The sequence below is a fragment of the Passer domesticus genome, chromosome Z (genome assembly GCF_036417665.1).
Source record: "Passer domesticus isolate bPasDom1 chromosome Z, bPasDom1.hap1, whole genome shotgun sequence".
Classification (NCBI taxonomy): domain Eukaryota; kingdom Metazoa; phylum Chordata; class Aves; order Passeriformes; family Passeridae; genus Passer; species Passer domesticus.
The window spans coordinates 64,812,114-64,831,390 of NC_087512.1; positions in this window are offsets into that span (position 1 = coordinate 64,812,114).

Consider the following 19,277-nt stretch of genomic DNA (forward strand, 5'->3'; position numbering starts at 1 on the left):
CAAGGGATGTAACCACAAATGACAGAGAGAGAGGTAAACAGTAATGATAAGTAGGACACAAGATCACAAACAATTTTCTTTGCTGTTACCTGAGTACTTCATGCCTTTGTGTTTGCCTGGCTTTTAGGTAACTCTCAGGATGTGATAAAGACAGGCATACTCCTTTCAGCACCGTGAGAACCCTGGAGCACTGACCACTCAGTAAAAGGGACCTGGCTCCTCACCAGAGCAGATCACATGAGACATTTCTCCTTTGAGATCACTTAGAATGAGAAGAAGAACAGTTTGACATACTGTTCACTATTCACCAATACTTTCATATTTCTAGGTCCAACAGTCAACAGGGGAGACGTCAGATACCAAGTGCTTCATTTTCATCCACAAAGAATGAAAGACTTAACTGATGACAATGATTTATTGAGCCCTGTCAGTATGACAGAAAATGCAAAGGGTAGGCCTAACTACCACAGAAGTCTAAAATGGAAACAGTTGGGGTTTTTTTCCATTCTTAGGCAAAAGGTTTCTATAACTGCAAGTACTTACACATGCACAACACTTACACATCCCTCTGCTAACCCAGATAAGTTAATTTTTCTTTTCATGCTAGCTAATTCTATTGAGCAAATTGTACCACGAGAAATAAGAAGTTCTACACTTTGGTTTTTTTGGTTTTTTTTTTTTTTTAAATAATGCTTACTGGCTCCAATACAACTTTTAGCTCCCTGATCAAGAATAGACAGTCAGAAGATATATACCTTCAGCTGCTAAGCAAGATGTTACCATGGAAATTCCAGGGACCACAGTACTCACACCACGCTAATGTTGCATAGCCTCCTTTCAGAGCAGAATCCCTTTAATTTATCCCACCCAGTAACAGAAGCTGGCTGGGAACGACTACTGAAGATCTGGAAAGAATTAGAAAGAGACACCAAAGATCTCATTTGCAATGAGATTTTAATTCAATCCAGGCTATTCAAAGGAAGTAAAAAGAACTTTCATGAATTTTCTAAACTTGCTTGCAGATACAGGACAAAGGACTAAAAGCCCAATCCAGTGAGTCATTGAGAACATTTTATTTTCAGTGAGTCACTGAGCTTCAGAACACCAAAAACATTCCCTTATTTTTGTCCTTATATCCTCTGAGAAAATTGTGATCTGCCAAAAGACACCTGTTTTAAAATAGCAGTAAAATATCCTGAATGTCTTCATTAGCATTTCTGATGTATCTTGCAGTTTGATTTTGCAAAAACCTCTGAACAGGAGATTTTATTATCAGGAGGTAACTCAGTTTTTATCAGGTGCCCATCACCTCATTTCCTTGTACAGTCATCGTTTGTGTCAATGCCTTCCTTTGTATCAAGACTAGATACAAATTTGGACTAAAATGTAGTTGAAACAAACAAAATAAATTGAGAAAGCAACGACTCATCTGAAAAACTGTTGAAAAAGATAGCTTGAAGTCAGCCCCTGAACTTTGAGAATATTTTCATAACATCTTCCACATCAAGTGGAAAGCATTTATAGAAAGACGATACATAAACTTAATTGCTTTTAAGTAACATATGTCTGTAGTGTGAAGCAATGAGCTTTATTTCTAGTTTCAGTTTCAGCATTAAGGGCAAAACTAGAAAGGGATCACAAATTTTGTGATTAAATTTTGCATAAAATATATTAGAAAGAGAAGAAGCTATACTTCATCTTTTAAAAACATTACTATTTCCATCATCCCTAGTTCCTCATCCTGACATTACTTGCTTGCGATATCATGCCCCCATTCACTGGTTATTACCTTCACAGTATGATGTTTCTAAACCTGTCGTGGATCAAAGAGGACAAAAAGGTTCAGAACACAGAGGCAACGTCAGGTACCAATATGAAACACTATCATATTTCATGTATTTCTTGTGAATCATTAAAGTGGTTTCCCATAAAGTCACAAAAACTTGCTTTTAACCTACCGTATCCTTCATGGACACAGCTCATCTCATTTAACTGCATCTCTCTTCCCCTCAAATTCCACTTCCGCCTCTGAGTCCCTGTGAAACAAGTTGTGAAAGTGTTTGTATACATATTTTGTATATATATTTCTATATATGTATTTGTGTATATATATATATATATGTATATGTATACATATTTTTTAATTTTATGACTGGGAATTCAGTGCTGACTACCAACAGCATATTCAAATTTACCAGTTGCCCATTTAGCTGATGCACTAGCAGACATGTACCTCACATACCCTCAAAAGGCTATTATACAAAGTGTAGCCACAGTCTCATCAAAGCTTTTATTAATTATCCTCTCAAGGATACTGAATCCACAGTTTAAGATCTCTTTGTACCTTCTTCTCACTCTGAATTTATCAAAGCTAGAATTGGCTCATCCCTCTTTCTGTTGTTTTAGCTAATCTTCCCTAATGTCTGGAAAAAACTTTCTTTCTTGAATTGCACTGTTTCAGAAGGACATGAACAATATTGTATTCTCAGAACCTGAGATATGAACACAGTTTTATGATCTTAGAATACTATTTTTAAATAGAGCCTCACAGTAGTTTAGAACTTGCTTAAAATTACCCCCAAAATCAAGATGATTTCTTTGTAATGCCTTAAATTTCCACATTTATTAACAATATCTTGTGGCAGGCCCAGAATTCAGTAAAAAAGGGTAGTGATGAGGTCCCTAATACTGTCTGAAAAAAAATATTAAAATCAGGCACAGAAAATATATATTCTTTTTAATTTTTTTTTGTATTTGCTTTAAAACAGGATTATTTCATGAACAGTAAAATCCCTTTGTTTCTGAAAATGAAATATGCCAGGACTACATCTATGCAATGTCAATGACCTAAAACATGAAATCCATACCTAATCTAGACCCAGACACAAATTTTCTTTGCAGCTACGACAGCCCAATTGTTCAGTGAAAGTCTAAGTAGTTTCCTATGTTAATTCTGCGGTCCCTGTCCAGTCATACGTTTACCACATGCAGAGCATTAGAAGTCAACCCAAGTTCTTCGTATCAATCATTGGACATATGTGTATCTAGAGTCTCAACATTAGATTCTTAACTAGGTTTCACCCTTAGGTACTATTGAAAAGGGTTTTTTTAATTTCAAATGAAGTGTTATGAAAACCACAACAGGAAAAACAAGAAAGTTGGCAAAAATACAGTGATATTATAAAACATCTTAACACAAAGAATCTAATTAAAACAGTGGAGAGCTTTTCATCACCAACAAATTAACCATTTCCTCATTACATGGTGGGTGAGAGGTTGTAACATCTGACAGATGATCTAGAAGAACAGTTTTTCCAATATGAGGAACAAAATCATTTGGATCATCTATCATTTTCAAAACACACTAGGAATCCAAACAGCACAGAAAAGTGCTGTGCTGTGCCCTGGTGGACAAATGCAAATGGTTAACTTCTATTCTGTTCAGTTCAAACTGCCCATTTATGAATTTTGCCTTTTTTACTTAGTGTAATTGAGTACAAAAATATCACAAAGTTTCCAGTCTTTAAAATTTATGTTTAGACTTTAGTTCAGGGTGGGGTTTTTTTCACCTTATGACAGCAGTTATCATGGTCATCTGCAACTCAGTGTAGCTTAACTGATTGTCATGAAATAGCATAGGGTGGTTCTGCTCACTCTTTGGGTCATAATCTGCTGTGTTTCACTGTACATTCCGTCAGTCTGAAATGCTTTAGTTGTAAAATGCAAGCAGAGTTGGAAGAATGATGAGATCACAAATAAGTAACTGGCAGAATGGCAGGTCATGATAACTTACACAAGTCTTTGTCTATTTATACAGTGAATTGTAAACAACGTCTTATACAAGGCATTGTAAACTTATACTGCATTGTTTAATGCACAGAATTTTGGCTAAGTGAAAACTACCAACTAACATTTAAAGTCCTTTCCTATGTATAACTGAACCAGTTCTACCATCTCAAGAAATAACACAGAAGAACCTTACCGTTTACATCCTGTTAACAGACATATTCCCTATCCTGGGACAAATACTTTATGTTCTTGTTGATCATTTAGACTCATAAAGAATGGGGGTTACACTTTATTTTTCAAAGAAGTTTAGGAGGGTATAGGATACCTTAGATGCGGTCTAACACTTTGCCGACACAATCATGTAGGCTTTGGGAACATAATTAGTACCATTACCCCTCCATACATGTATTTAGAACTGCTGCACCACACTGCACAAAAATAACAGATCCAGTTCCTGCACTGTCCACTGCGAAACACACAGTTCAGGTCCTAGACATATCATCTTTTGGGGGCAATTTGTTTTCCAACCAGGACAACACCAAACTACCAGATCTTCTTTGAAGGATCTATAGAGCAGATTACATGTCCATTATTCTCAGAGGGATTGGCTTTGACACCTTAACATGTAGGCAATTCAGTATTACTCAAGAGAACCCAGCTTACTTCAGTAAGGCAACCAATAAGGCAATAATACAGCCAGATCATTTACAACACCAAGAGATATGTGCTGACTGTGATGGACAACCTGTGTTAGTGACACCAGCTTTCATGGCTGTGTCAAAACTGGAACAAATAGTGTATGTTTAAGTACCAGGCTTACTGAAAGTACAGAGTATGTTATTCTAACTCAATGCCTTTCGACTACAAGATAGTTAAGAAGCCCAGTGATTGAAAACACCTCCTTTGCCTTTAGAATCTTTGCTTGATGCATATTGACTTATTGAGAAGTCCAGATGGTTACTGTCCACTTGGATAAGTCAGCTCACACAAATTTTAAAATCTGTTTTGAAATACCATATGGGCTCTTTTGTTGGTGAGATGGAAAACCAATTTGAGGGTTAGAAAAAGAAACTAATCCTTTTTCTCAATGGGAGAAAAAATATAAGCACATTAATATTTTGGGAACCAAAATTATTGTATGAGAGCTCTCATACTTAAATCCCAGAGAGATTGTCTTTGTTCTTTCACTTCACACTTGTAAGTGAAGGTAAAATCTGATGAAGACAGACTTGCAACTATATGTTTATCTGATTGAAAGCCTGAATAAATTCGAGATACAGCTGTTATTCAGTCATATTGAGTAGAACTAACTTATTTACTTCTCTATGTTTAATCCCCTAAATATCATTCTTCTTGACATTTTTCTATTTTGTTCAGGTTTTATTTCTTAGATGAATCATGTTTTGATACTCAATGATTGTCATATAGAAAGAAATTTTGCAATTTTGGGACCATTTCCAACAACTAGACTTGCAGCTGGCAAGAAAAATCACTTTGTTTCATCTTAAATTGTACTCAGTATTGAAAGAAACTGCTCAATTATTAGCAGTATAACTTTAAGACTTTGAGCCACAGACTGGCAATTTTGATAATGGAATTTAATGGGGTAAGAAGGAAAGTCTTGCAGGTTTAATGAAGTGTATCTGTACAAGACTCAGCTTGATACAAAACATTTTCAAATGTACATTTCAAAACATTGCTTTTCAGCCACTAGAATAGAAACATTATATTAAAAAACGTTTTAAAATATTGAGTTTTGCTTCCTATATAAAGTAAGAGCTGATTCAAATTGCAAGCAGTGGGTAAAGAGAAGGCCATTTCCTAGTGTGCAAGTATTCACATATAAAGTCTTAATGAAAGAAGAGATGGAGGTTTTTTTCTGAAAGCTGAGAAACTGTTAATTGCAATAGTAAAAGAAAAAAAAAAATAAATTGAGGAAAGAATTTTTTGTTCATTTCCCAGCCAGACACAGTATAGTGGAAGGGGCCTGCAGAATGTACACAGGAATGGCTTTTTTTCTTATTTTAATGATCAAGAAGAGCTGTCATTCACGTTTGTCAGTTTTTATAGTGAAGTCAAACTTTCTGACACTTTAAGTTTTCCCATGCATTTCCTTTCTGTAGGAAGTGACCTGAAGCAAAGCACAGGTGACATGACGGCTTAGCAGTGCTTCAAAAGAGCACTGCACTGCTGTGAAAAATTATTATTATTATTGTCTCTACTCATTTTTCCCCAACATTATTGTTTAACAATATCAGGATCTGAAACAGCATGAAGGTCCAGAGCAGTAACTGATAAAATTTCACACTTTATTTTGAGCAGTTACACAGCATTTGACAGTATTGAGAAAACTTTGAGCTATAATGGCATCATTTTAATAAATAAATTAATTCAGCCAAATATTTACATGTACTAATCTTTCATTGCACTAGCACAAATGTCTTCAAAGACCACAATAGAGTGAGGTCAGAGAGTAGGAGAAGTAAGGGAACTGTCCAGAAGTATAGGAGAAAAATCAAGAAGTATTTGCTGGACTATTTTTTAAAGAAAAGTGGAAAACAGAAAATTTGTCTGTCTTTATTTTTGGATTTTACATCTTCCAGGTCTGTATGAGCCTGGAATTCACAGTCTGCAGTCCTTCCCACATGTTAGATTCACTGGTCAGGAATCATAAAATCATCTCCAGCCACTTAAAAATTTTACAAAACAAAAGAAAATTATGGCATTTATAGTGTTTTACCTCTTTCTCATTGTGTATGGTATAAATTTGCATTCTATTTAGGTAGAACAACATTAATCTTCTATCAATTTTTGGCTGAAATACAAATAGAAAGGTTATCTCCCCAGAATGTATTGAATATTTTTTTCTCTTTCTCCCCTTATTCTAGAATAATGGCTTAAACAAAAGAAAGACACAAGCATAAAAGATATTCTGGATTCTATTTGCAAAATGCAGCATGCTAGAAAACACCAGAAGTTCTGGAGTTAAATACAAGGTCAGTGAGATCAAAAATAGTTGATTTTAAATCCTTTTCCAGCAGAGGAAATGTACATAATCAGCTGTCATTATAATTAAACTCATCCTGTTATCTCAGCTGGTCTTCAAAATTCCCATTCAAAAATGTTTCACCTCTTGCAGCACTTTCCCTCTTTAATCGCTGTTGGTGTGCACCGAAGCAGCATCCTTTGCCCATCTCATCATGTGTAAATTTAGGCCTGATACTTCAGCTCAATCACTTATGCACCAGAAAGCCACCACCAATCACGTCATATAAAGTAAGACTGTTCTTTTTACTATTGCATTCAGGATGCTTCAAGTATGTCCCATATCAACTTGCTTCCAAATCAGCAGCTTGAATAAAAAAATTAATACTGAAATATTTCTGCTTATCTTTATAATTCTTTCCATCTCATAGTGAGGAACAGCAGATAATGTAGACATCACAGATGTCAGGTGGATGAAGTCACTCTACAGCAAAGAAAATATAGAATCTTTCCTCAGTGATGGATCTGAGAACACAGGATGCATCTCGTGTGCCCGAAGTTTTCCACTGACCAAAGCAAACACAACACAGGGGCACTGCACACTTTGGGCAGACAGCACTGAGGGACAAAATGTCATCAGCAGACATGAGTGCAAATACACATCACAGAGGTTCTGTACTGATGCAAAAGTTAAAGCGCATCTGTGCTGCAGTCAAGACCTGCTCCATGCTTTCCTGACATACCTCTGGGACACGGCTCTGACCTGCATCTTCCCTGAATATATTATCGCCCATCCCAAACACTCCTTACAGGTTGTCTGGAAGAACCTTTAAATAAGGCTGGCCTGGAGGCAGTCCTGTGTCAGTTTTGTGGTAGTGTTTCTTCTTTAAGGCCACAAAAAGGATCAAACCCTTGAGGTTTAAATGTAAAGCAATAAGTTACTTACCCTCAGTGCACACAGAAGAAAGCAATCTCATCCTTTGCTACATGAGAAAAACATTTATTCCCATACAAACTTTTTCTGCAAATGAGCCCTGTGCTCAAATGTAAATCAGTGAAAAAAGGAACCTTTCTCTCTACATGAAAAATTCTGCGAGAAACCAAATACATGCTAAAAATGTCTTGCTGTTTGCATACCAAAGCTCATCTCTAAGCCTCCAGGCACCCTTAATCTCAATTAAAAAACACAATTGTTATTTCAGCTCTGACAAGTCCTAGAGAGTGCCTGCATGCTGTTACTAATGTAAAACAATTCTCCTATTCTCCACTCTCTCACTACTCATCACTCCCATAGCACTCCTATCACTGCAAAGTCTGAAAGGAGTTAGTAGCATTTTTTCATATGTTCCGGGGGCTCTTGAAGGAGAGTGATTCCTGTGTTAAAGTCTTACACGAAAAGTATGATGAGATACACCTCTATTTCAGTTTAGTTATTTGTGGTCTTTTTCTTTGGTTTTCAGGGTTCATCAGGGACTTTCCTCTTCTTAAACTAGCATAATGCGTATTTTTTTTCAATATGCAGAATATTTTACACAATAAATTTCTGAACATGAGTGATATGGCTGAGATTTAGAGAAACCTGTTGAGCATTTTACAGTCTGAAATTATTGAGATAACATTTGCAAGTAAGACAGAATTTCCAGATTGACATTTTCTTCAGTTTTATTGAAAATATGTGCAACAGGATATTTTAAAATTAATTAAGGGATGTTCCAAACTAGGAAGTAGACATATTTCTTCTTTGAAGACTACAAAGATATTTTTACAGCTGCATATGAGATTTTATTTTTATATTAGACTCTGTTCCTCTTAGACATGTTTGATATTGCCTATAACTGTATTCACAGTTTCTCTCAATTTCTGTTTCCAATCACCAATTCTGTTTTAGACATGGTAGTTGATACAAGATTTAAAAAAATAAATAAATAAAGCACCACAAACTATCATTTGGTTCAAACAAGTCTAAAAGTAACTTTGGACTCTACCTTAAAACTTTAGGTGTGAGAACATTAAACATCATCAAAGGGAAAAATGTTAATGAACACAGAGAAGTGCATAAGTAAGCCTATATGCAGTAGTTGCAAAATTGTAAAAAAACTCCCTGGTATTATACTAATTCCTGTAAATCTTTTTCATTTGCTCAACTGTGTTGTAAAAAGTTTTCGTGTGATGACCATGCAAAAAATATTTCTTCATACATGCAAAAAATCCTAGTTTAGCAGAGGAAAGCACTTCTGCTGCTATAGTAACATTTGTAAGTCCAGCTATCAACAACTACAAATATATATTTCTGATTATGTTTTTTTAAGCTACATACAAAACTATATAAAATCTTCTGACTTGCCCCTGACAAGCCATAGGTACTTTTTACAGGTCATTTATATCTTTTTCTTACAATGAAGCAAGCAGGAAAGTTTGTCAAAAGAAAACTGAAACAGAGAATTTAAAAGGAGTAACAATTGGTACAGCAATTTCTATATGCATTTCTTTAACCTTTCTTTAAGTGTTCACCTGCACTGTACACCCATAATTAGGGGTAAGCTATATCCCTCTAGTCTCTGGTGGAAAATGAATTCCACTCTCCCTCCAGCATAGCTAAGACACTTCAGTATCTGGATCCCTTCCATGTTTTCTAGAAACTGTTGTGAAGACAGAACAAAATGCTGAATAGTCTAAGACAGTGTAAAGAGATCACATACTTGTCCTTGGAATTTGGCTCTGTGTGTATATGTATGTGTGTGAGTGTGTAGGAATGTGTATATACAAAGATGTACATAATATATACTACTACATATAGTATATAACTTTATTCAAATGTACAATATATAATTTTAGATACATTATGTATGATTTACCCCTTGCCATGAGTGAGAGTTGTGAACATGAAACCACATAGAGTTTGACTTTGATGAGGACCATGAAATGCTACAAAAAATGGAAGAGTCCTGCAAAAATCAGGTTATCTTTCTATAGCACCTTTCACTTTGGCAATGGTCTTTGATGATTCAATCTCCTCAGAGATATTATGACCTTCTCATCCTTAATATTTTGTTTAAATGTTATAAATAAGCTGCACCATCTCAACAATCAAATAAACATATTTCTTCCCCAGGTAACAGTAGTATCTAAAATCAAAATATACATTTTACAGACAGCATTACCAGGCTGCAGTTGAACTAAGTAATTAATTTCTTCGTGGTCTTTTTTTTTTACAGTAATTTTAAGTAACGTTAAGTATATAAGGCTTTTATGGTTTCTTTAAGTATATTCTTTCTCTATACTAAATTTTTCAGACTAAGTTCTTACAAAAGCATATTGATGATAAAACCTGGTCTGTAATTTTGATACATTAAAGCATACCTCAAACATATCAAAAGGTTTTAACAAGGCAGACATTAATGGATGAGATTAAAGTGCACAGAGTAAAATAGCTGCAATAATAGAAACTTTTAAGTCTTCCCTGATTAAACAATGAGGGAAAATGAAAATATCTAATATCTCTAAATACAAAACTTACATTAAAAGGGAATATTTTTTTAACTGTGGGAACTTCTTTTACAGGACATACAGGCTTGAAAAAATCTCCTTCTTGGTTCATGCTCCCTGTCATCCCAGAAAGCTACTTCACCTAGTCCCTTTCATAAATATATCACATTAAAAATTTCAATGTCACTTTTTAGAATTACTTCATCTTTTAAATTTCAGGAATAAATAAATGGACATACCACAATTAATTATGAGTTAAAGACCTTTTTTTGCCACCAACCACCTGCTGGGAAAGTGGCATCGGAAGTTCTAGGGAAATCAGGAGACTCCAGAAGTTTATCGAGAATAACATCTTTAGCCAAGAAATAGACAGGCCAAGCAGAGGGGATGTGGTACTGGATCTGATGGTGACCAGCATGGGTGAGCTGGATAGAGATGTGTGACTGGAGACAGCCTGGGCTGCAGTCATAATGCACCAACAGAATTCACAATCCTTGAGCACAGGGTTCAGGCAAAGAGTAATTTCAGGACCCTAAATTTTAGGAAAGAAAACTTTCAGCTGTTTAAGGCATTGGTCAGCAGGACCCCCTTGGATGCTGCCCTCAGGAACATAGGAGAGGAACAGAGCTGGCAGACCTTCAGGGACACCTTCCACAGAGATCCAAAGATCTTGGTTCCCAGATCTAAGAAATCAGGAATATAAGAGACCTGCATGGCTGAGTCAATACCTGCAGAAAAATAAAAGGTCAAGAAGGAAATTGACAGGCAGGGGAAAAATGTCCCAGGAAGAGCAGAAGAACACAGTCCACTTGTTTAAGGATGGAATGAGGAAGGCCAAGGTGAAGCTGGAGCTGAAAATCACAAAGGATGCAAACACCTAAAGAAAAGAACTTCAACAGGCATGTCAGCCTGAAAACAAAGATCAAAAATGTGTACAGCCCCTGATGAACACGACTGGCAAACTAGTAACAATGGATGAAGACTGAGGTATTCACAACTTTTTATGCCTCAGTCTTCAACAGCAGTCTCTCTTCCCATACATCTCAAGGGGATGGATTGAAAGGCAGGGACTGGGGAAGCAAAATCCCTCCCAGTGAAGGAGAAGATCAGATCTAAACCTCCTGAGGTACCTGAACATATATTAATGAGTGACACCTTTGACAGCCAGCCCACAACATCCTTATGTCCAAACTGGAGAGAGTTGAGTTTTTTCATCATTGGCTGTTCAGGGAATAAGGAAGTGCTTGGGTAATCATCATACAGAGGTGACATCCATCCTTAACAAACTTATGGAGTGGGCCCAGGTGAACCTCATGAGGTTCAACGAGGTGAAGTGCAAGCTCTTGCACCTGAAATGAGAAAGCCTAGTATCGTTACACGCTGGAGGAGGAAGACATCAAGAGCAGCCCTACCAAGAAGGGCTTAGAGCAACTGTTGGCTGAAAAACTGGACATGAACCAACAATGTATTAACACAGCCCAGAGGGCCAACTGCATCTAGGGTTGTGTCAAAACAAGAGGGACCAGCTGTTCAAGGGATTCTGCCTCTCTTCTCCATTCTCATGAGACTCCACTTGGAATGCTGACCCCAGCTCTGGGGTCAGAGGAGAGTCAAAGTGATCAGAGAGGTGGAATACCTTTCTTAGGAGAGGCTGAGATATGGGGTTGTTCAGTCTTGAGAAGACAAGGCTCTGGAAAAACCTTATTAATCTTTCTTGCAGGGGCCTTATATGAAAGATAGGAACAGGCTTTTCAGTAGGGAATGTAGCGATAGGACAAGAGTTAATGGCTTTACACTAAAAGTCAATTTAGATTAGATATAAGAGAGATATTCTTTTACAATGAGGGTTCTGAAACACTGGAATGGGTTTTACAAAATGGTGGTAGACTCCAAATCCCAGGAAACCTGCAAGGTCAGGTTGAACAAGGATCTGAGCAAACTGGTCAAGCTGTCATTACTCACTGTAGAGGCTTGGATTACCTTTAATAAGGTCCCTTCCAATCCAAATAATTCTATGATTGTAAAAGCAAAGGTAAAGTCTTTAATCTCTTGACTCTGTGTGGTATTACATTGTTTTCAAACCCTATTCTGTAGATTGTAGTCATCATGCTGTTTTGTGTATATTTTTAGGGACTTGGAGGGGGAAAAAAACCAAACGTATTCAAAAAATGGTAGGGACTCCTATGAATACAGTTTTGAGGATTTGCTTATGGTTGCTTAGGCAACAATTTTCAGGGAAACACAACAGTTGCATCAGGTTTTCAAAATATGTGTCATGAAATGAGAAGAGTGGTTCAACTCTGCAGTATTAGAAAATTCAAGCAAACAGACTTGAATTCAAAGGGCTGGAATTAAGCCATAACTCCATGTAACTCACAGCAGACTAGTAAACTTATTATTGCCCAAGAATATTTATATATCTATATATCCTTAGACATATAGACATATAGACCTATAGACTTATTTTCTCATTATTGTTTTGGGAATTCACACTAAACTTCATTCTGCATCACACAATGAATAAAGTTTCTTCCAATTGATTGTGCTTACCCTTATCAACTCTTTCTAATATATGCCTTATAAATTCAGTTAAATGCCAATACAGAATAGCAGTAAAGTCATAATTTTGTTCCACTTCATTCATAAACAGCTCTTCATATCAATCCTTCATCTAGTTCTAATGTGAAAAATATTACCAATAACATTACAGTTTAAAAATAAACAAATCAAAACTAACACCACCTCAAGACTTTGCCAGAGTCACTTCCAATAACATATGACATCTTTTCAACCTACATATCATATCAGATTGATAGCAATCTATTGAAAGCAAGGAGTCAAAGTAAAGACATAAAAATGTTTATAGACATGCTTTTTGTCAATCTTTGTGCTCAGGAATTTTATTTTGAGCAATATAAAGCTTGTCCAGCTATAAATTTGTTTAAAGAAAGAAAAAAATAATTAAAATGTGGTAAATGTCTCGTTAAGCACATTTTATAATTGTCACTGTTTAACTATCAACATAATGTGCTGATTTTCAATGTGCCCGTGAATTATTAGTTCTTATTTATGCATAAATCAAGGTTTGAAAGGCAGCTTTTGGAAATCCGTAACAAGTTGTGCCAAAAAACAAACCAGGGTAGGTCAGCCAATATTTATATATTCCATGACAACAGCAAAAGAAGATTCATCACTTCCAATTCAGTAGTTGCAAACAAACCAGATAGGGCTACTATTTCCTATGCATTACTTCATACAGGTGGCATTTACTAATTACTTGCAAAATGTGGATTCTTTAAAATTTTCTTGAGAAAAATGTTCTTTGATGGTGGATCTTTGTATACTTTCAAGCCTAATCAAGAAGAAAGATGAAATAACCCATGAAGCATAGAGCAACTAACAAGCTCCGCGTGACATGAACGTTTTAGAAAGACAAAATACTTGTTGGAAGAATTACCTTGTTAAGATTTAGGGCTTGACATGCATCAGTGACCTCAGACCTAGGGGAAGGGTAACAAAACCTGGGAAGAAGGATGTACCACTGATAGTGAACACAAAGAATGCAGAATTTATGGGCCTCAAGGACATTTGGCAGAACTCCCAAGATAAGGGAGAAACTGATGAAGCCAACTCAACAACTGTGCTGAAATCAGCTCTGATTGGGTAAAAGGTAATTCCCACAGGGGAATCTGCGACCACCAGCTCACAGACCACAAACCCAAGAAGCCCACTGACTCCAGAGAAGAGAAAGAATGAGCATGCAGACTAATTAGTGTGGGAAGTGAGATAATCATTAACCAGCAGAAGACAGAATATTAACAAATGAAAACTATGGAACTTGGTGCCAATGAATACTGAAGCCTTTGTTTGCTGAAATGTATTAATGGGAAAAAATTTTGATGGTTTATATGCTTGATTTGTGAAATACCACTGAGGACCCATGCTACTGAAACATTTAAATAAATAATCAATGTCTCCATCAAGTGTGTAACCATCAGCTTGTTGCACATCACGTAACAAATCTGATTTTTGTGTACAATGTCCACTTGTTCTTAGTTCTTTTAACAAAGGAATCTGTTCCAATTGAATATGAGAGCATGTCAAATTCACCCAGATCACTGGAAAATCTCCAATGTGTTTAAACCTCATCAACCTCCCTAAAGTAAGGAACATCTCCCAGCAGTGTGTGCTCAAGGTCTGGCAGATTGACAGTGACCATTTTCTGTATTACATGAAGTTGTCCAAAAGGCGAGTCAGTTGTGCTGACTCACACATGCACACAACCAGCCACACATAGTCTGACAAATGGAGTTTGGCATTTCCCCGTTAGGAAATAGAAAACACCAGTGTTTAAAAACTGAAAAACTGAAAACAACGTGCTATTAACCATCTCTGGGTGTTGGGAGAAAGTGCAGTCAGAAGTAAAACCCTTTGACAGAATCTTCTCAAGCAGAGTATCTGATGGCTGGAAAATGCACTTAGAAGCCCTCTCATTGGGAAATCTTTGTCTGGCAATATACAAAACAGGAGATGGAGATGCCACCAGGGGACTCTGTGGCCCCCTGAGAACTGGAAGCTTCTTGATGCATGGTATTTCCTCCTTGGTGGGGTTGTGGCTCAATAGTGGCTTTGTGGTGACATTATCCAGAAGCAAGGTTGCATAAATAGCATCTTAGTAGCAAAGTACAACATATATAACTCTTACAGCCTTCTGCTGAAGCAACCAGGACCCCCTCCCCAAAAAAAAGAAGAGTTGCCTGCAGAGAGAACCTCAGACTTACAGCAAACTTCTCCATGTGCACTGCTGCTCTATGAGGAGATGATAAGAGTGAGCAGGGAGTATTCAGGGATCTTTTAGAAGTTATATGCCTATAGGATTTTCACACCTCAGCTGGGAAACTAGATGACTGACTGATGGTGAGATATTTCTCTGATTATTTATTCTTCCCCAAATGGCATTGGTTTCTTTTCATCCTTGAAAAGATGTTCCTTATTCTACATACTGACATACTGACTCATGTTTCACAAACATTAAGGACACTTCTGATATGGGACATGATTTCAAATAAATCTGTGTAAGAATTTTCAAGAAACTTAGATTCATTCATGCTCCTCTTATGTGACCCAAATGAACTGAAGAAAATATTTAAAAGAAGAAAAACAGTGACTATACCTCAAACAATTAAATTGGCTATTCCACCTTAAAGAATTTAAAATTATTTGTGTAAGTGTAAAGGAGAGAATTTTTAATATGAAAAACTGGTAATGAAAATCTGCATTGCAGCTTAGTCTTTGCCACCAAGGCAAGATGACTTTCAATCCCTTTACACTGAAGTACTAGTGTCACATGTCACGCCTTGATGTGAATGGGTAGGCATCACAGCTTGGATATGCTGAAGTCCACTACTAAAAACAATATTGGTAGGATGTCTTTGCTGGTAAGGATGACACAAGAATAATGTTGGAACAGAAAATTCTATAGGACAGAAATTTTTAAGGACTGAGCATGACTCCATTTTTGCTAAACACATAGGCCCTTTTCTGGCTCTGATACACAGCCCACAGAGCCAGTGAGATTTATGGCACACAGGCTTTTTCATAATCCTGTCTAATGACTGCTCCTAAAACAAGAATTCAATGAAAGACAGGAATTTTACATACTCTGAAATGCATAAAAGAGAGAAAGAGGATATGATTAAAGTGCAAAAGAATCTGGAGCTATTTATATTGTAGGGACTCCTTTACAACTCCGAAGTCTATCAACATAGAGTCTATGCTATTAGGACTCTCCAGTGGTCACACATTTTGGCAGATAAATAAATGCCCATGAATGCACATAAACGGCAGAACTTCTGTTGTCTTAAGGGAGGAAGGGGAGAGGGAGGAGAGGAGAGAAGAGAAAATAAATGCCCTTCTGAAAAACACCAGACACTGTGAAGGTTATAACTAACTTCCTCTCTCTGTGAAAGCTTCATTTCCTTTCTTTTTCAGAAAGGGAAAATGTAAACATTTCCAAAGGTCCTAATAAGTCACAGTTACTGGTAAGGGAAGATACTAGGTTAATATTCTCTACTTTCTTGGTTACATTGTTTATGCTTTACCAAAAAAAAAAAAAAAAAAAATAAAAAAGCTTTTTGTGAGTTTTAATAGACTTTTATACCTAGATGTGTAATTTTAAATGTTTATTGTTTTAGAATTATGGTAACTGCATGAGTGGGCAAAGGATGAGCTATGGATGTCATCTATCTAGGCTTCTGTCACACCTTTAGTGCAGTCCCCCACAGCATTGTCGCTGATAAATTGATGAAATTATGGATAAGGAATAACTGTTGGATAACTGTTAGATAAGGAATCAGCTGAATGGCCACATCCAAACAGTTGCAGTTAAGAGCCCAAAGTCCAAAGGGAAGTCAGTAATGAGTGGTGGCCTTCAAGGTCTATGCTCAGACTGACACTATTTAATACCTTCATCAACAACATAGTGGGGATCAGTTCACCCTCAGGATTTTGCAGTCGACACTGAGCTGAGTAGTGCAGTTCATCTGCTGGAGGGAAGGGATACCAAACAGAGGGCCTTTAAAAGACTTTAGGAGTAGAATCATCTGAACTTCATGGAGTTCTGCAAGGCCAAGTGAAAGGATACAGGTGGATGAAAAAATTGCACATGAGACTGCAGTGTATACTTGCAGTTCAAAAAGTCAATCACATCCTGGTCCGCACAAAAAAAAAAAAAAAGTGCAGCCAGCAGAACAAGTGAGGTTATTTTCTCCCTTTATTCCACTTCTGTGAGAACCCACCTGGAGAACAGTATCAGGGTCTGGGTCACCAGCAAAAGGAAAACACAGATCTGTTGGAGTGGGTCCAGAGGAGGGCTACAAAAGTGCTCCAAGTGCAGAAGCCCTTCTGCTATGAGCACAGGCTGAGTTGGGTTGTTTGGTCTGGAAAAAGAAGCCTCCAGGGAGACCTTATATCTATCACCTTTCAATACCTAAATAGAGAAATAGAGCTTATGAAAAGAGGAAGAGAGACTTTTTACAAAGGCCTGTGATGACAGGTCAAGAGGAAGCAGTTTCAAACAAAATACAGCTGTTACTCAGTCTGAGCCTCTGTAGCAATCAGATTATGGCTTAATTTCAAGGACTGAAAAATTTTAGTTAGAATTTAGGAAAAAAAAATATAAGCTTTTCTTCTTCTTCTGTGGACAAAGTTTCACAGTCCTAAATTTCATTTCATTTCTACGGGAACAACACACTTTCACGTTTTTTGCTGGGTAACACACTGCCTTGATATTACACCAGACTATTTTTTCACCAGCCTCCAAATGAGACCTCCTTCTAAATCCACTATGAAGTCTAGTTGCTGTTTCCCTCCTCAGCTCTTTTATTTCCCATTAAAGCAATGGCAAATTTACTATTTGAAGCCATTCATATAGCACTACCAGAAAATTTATTGGAAGCATTCCTTCTGAGATGTCAATTAAGGTTGCTAAAATGCACTGGTTTTGCCTTAAGGTGTTACATTAATATTTATGTCAAAGTTACCTCTAATTTTCTTCAAAATTAAAGGGATATGACTATTAAAATGTATACATTTCCCTGCTTAGTAGAATTCCACATGGAATCTGTTATAATTTGAGAGAGAAATATCAACTGGATGTTATCTACATAACTATAAAGGGCCATGACAGTTGTTCCCACTCATTGCAAATATTTAAAAATTTGCAAGTTTATTTTTATAATTGTTTTTAGTTCCATAGCTAAATAACCTCAAAATTAAAAAAAAATCCTAATCCTTAATATTTATTTGATACTTAGAAACAGGATAGAGATTCCCAAGTGATCAAAAATTTAAATTAGCCTAAAAATAAGCTATCATCTCTTCTACAGGATATTGTTTTTGTATTTCTTGAATAAAACTCAAAACGGACATGACTGTAGTTAGAAAATACCAAAATGGCTTTCAAGGTGCTGTTGCAAGGAACGTCTACTTAAGAATGACCTCTTTAATCCAACTGATCAGAATAAATTAAAGGGAACACACTTTAATTTATTCTGATACACACCAGCTAACTGTCAAAAAGGTTTAATCATGCCATGATATAGCAGTTGGGATTCATGCTAGCTAGCAAGTACTGTGAAGTATTTCAAGGAGAGAAGTCTCATACTGCCTTTAAAAAGAATACCTTACTCCTGGGCTTACCACCCTCTGCCAAGAAGGAATTCTATTTTAAGTGAACACCATCCAGACTGTTCCTTCAGCCACTTTCTGACTTTCACTTAGAACACATTCATTACAAAATTTGAAATTGATCAAACTCTAATCAATATTTAATTTCAAAATGGAGTAGGTTTTTCAGTAAGGGTGTAATACGGAAGGTTCAGAAAGGTTACACATCACCTAAGACGAATTGGAAATGGAGCTCAAAACTGTCTTTGTGATTGCCCACAGGGGCTTTCCCTGAAACTGCCACCCTTGAGATTGCTTTCTCTGGAACTGTGCTGTATTTAGCCACTGGCAATCCTGCGCCTGCCTCTGTTGGGACAGAAAGTGAAAGGAGAATTCTACATACCCCAACCGAGCCTCTTGCAATCCAGGGATGGTCTGGTGGTACTAAGTGGCATCAGATGGACAGAAAAACTAAGTTTGTGTAAGCCAGTTCGTACCTCCTGTCTCCTCTGAGCTCCTACACTGCCATTGCAACCAAAGTTGGGTAACACTACATGAAATTTCTTTTCTTGAGCTACTTTTGCCTCTTTGCTTTATACTTCTCAAGGACTTTTCTACAAATATGTGAAAAATTATTACATTTGCTGCAGTTCTGTTGTCAAATCACCATTGAAATCTAATTTATACTAGATTTTGCCTAGGTGCAACCCCTAAACACATAAGAAACTTTAATCTGCATTTAAATCGGCAGTGAGAGTACAGAGATGTAATATTCATTTTTTATCTTGAGAGTATCAAACACCATTAAATAATATGACACCACCAGTGAAAGCATTTATGTGTCATCTCTG